The sequence below is a fragment of the Bison bison genome, unplaced genomic scaffold (assembly GCF_000754665.1).
Source record: "Bison bison bison isolate TAMUID 2011002044 unplaced genomic scaffold, Bison_UMD1.0 scf7180017864160, whole genome shotgun sequence".
Lineage (NCBI taxonomy): Eukaryota > Metazoa > Chordata > Mammalia > Artiodactyla > Bovidae > Bison > Bison bison.
This window is the reverse complement of record NW_011494732.1, coordinates 7,551,381-7,553,442: the sequence shown is the minus strand read 5'-3', so window position 1 is coordinate 7,553,442 and position 2,062 is coordinate 7,551,381. Positions and strand designations below refer to the sequence as shown.

The window sequence follows — 2,062 nt, the reverse complement described above, 5'->3', positions numbered from 1 at the left end:
GAAAAGGACATCTTTTTTGGGTGTTAGTTCTAAAACGTCTTGTAGGTCTTCATAGAACCGTTCAACTTCAGCTTCTTCAATGTTACTGGTTGGGGCATACATAGGCTTGGATTACTGTGATATTGAATGGTTTGCCTTGGAAATGAACAGAGATCATTCTGTCATTTTTGAGATTGCATCCAAGTACTGTATTTTGGACTCTCTTGTTCACCATGATGGCTATTCCATTTCTTCTAAGGGATTCCTGCCTGCAGTAGTAGATATAATGGTCATCTGAGTTAAATTGACCCATTCCAGTCCATTTTAGTTCGCTGATTCCCTAGAATGTCGACATTCACTCTTGCCATCTCCTGTTTGACACTTCCCATTTGCCTTGATTCATGGACCTGACATTCCAGGTTCCTGTGCAATATTGCTCTGTACAGCATCGCACCTTGCTTCTATCACCAGTCACATCCACAACTGGGTATTTTTTTTGCTTTGGCTCCATCCCTTCATTCTTTCTGGAGTTACTTCTCCACTGATCTCCAGTAGCATATTGGGCACCTACCTACCCGGGGAGTTTCCCTTTCAGTGTCCTATCATTTTGCCTTTTCATACTGTTCATGGGGTTCTCAAGGCAAGAATACTGAAGTGGTTTGCCATTCCCTTCTCCAGTGGACCACATTCTGTCAGACCTCTCCACCATGACCCGTCCGTCTTGCGTGGCCCCAAACGGCATGGCTTAGTTTCATTGAGTTAGACAAGGCTGTGGTCCGTGTGATCAGATTGGCTAGTTTTCTGTGATTATGGTTTCAGTGTGTCTGCCCTCTGATGCTCTCTTGCAACACCTACAGTCTTACTTGGGTTTCTCTTACCTTGGACTTGGGATGGTATAGACCTAACAGAAGCAGAAGATATTAAGAAGAGGTAGCAAGAATACACAGAAGAACTGTACAAAAAAGAGCTTCACGACCCAGATAATCACGATGGTGTGATCACTCACCTAGAGCCAGACATCCTGGAATGTGTAGTCAAGTGGGCCTTAGAAAGCATCACTACGAACAAAGCTAGTGGAGGTGATGGAATTCGAGTTGAGCTATTTGAAATCCTGAAAGATGATGCTGTGTAAGTGCTGCACTCAATATGCCAGCAAATTTGGAAAACTCAGCAGTGGCCACAGGACTGGAAAAGGTCAGTTTTCATTCCAATCCCAAAGAAAGGCCATGCCAAAAAATGCTCAAAGGAAAGGAAGGAAAGTTGCTCAGTTGTGTCCGACTCTTTGCGAGCCCATGGACTGTAGCCTACCAGGCTCTTCCCTCCATGGGATTCTCCAGGCAAGAGTACTGGAGTGGGTTGCCATTTCCTTCTCCAGGGGATCTTCCCGACCCAGGGATCGAACCTGGGTCTCCTGCATTCCAGGCAGACGCTTTAACCTCTGAGCCACCACGGAAGCCCTACCACACAATTGCACTCATCTCACATGCTAGTGAAGTGATGCTCAACATTCTCCAAGCCAGACTTCAGCAATATGTGAACCATGAACTTTCAGGTGTTCAAGCTGGTTTTAGAAAAGATAGAGGAACCAGAAATCAAATTGCCAACATCCGCTGGATCATCGAAAAAGCAAGAGAGTTCCAGAAAAATAATCTACTTCTGCTTTATTGACTATGCCAAAGCCTTTGACTGTGTGGATCACAATAAACTGTGGAAAATTCTGAAAGAGAGGGGCATACCAGACCACCTGACTTGCCTCTTGAGAAGCTTATACGCAGGTCAGGAAGCAACAGTTAGAACTGGACATGGAACAACAAACTGGTTCCAAATAGGAAAAGGAGTACGTCAAGGCTATATATTGTCACTCTGCTTCTTTAACTTCTATGCAGAGTACATCATGAGAAACGCTGGGCTGGAAAAGGCATAAGCTGGAATCAAGATTGCCGGGAGAAATATCAATAACCTCAGATATGCAGATGACACCACCCTTATGGCAGAAAGTGAAGAGGAACTAAGAAGCCTCTTGATGAAAGTGAAAGAGGAGAGTGAAAAAGTTGGACTTACAGCTCAACATTCAGAAAACTAA

General features: G+C 44.5%; 1 protein-coding gene and 1 non-coding gene across 4 annotated transcripts in view; one reads left to right on the top strand and one right to left on the bottom strand.

Annotated features, from left to right (window-relative positions):
• The window catches only part of GPN3 (GPN-loop GTPase 3), a 22,137-nt gene that overhangs the window by 7,900 nt on the left and 12,175 nt on the right, over window positions 1-2,062 (top strand). The gene's annotated exons all lie outside the window — the stretch shown is intronic.
• On the bottom strand, window positions 1,361-1,432 carry TRNAS-GGA. The gene has a single exon. It is a non-coding gene; the product is annotated as a tRNA-Ser (tRNA).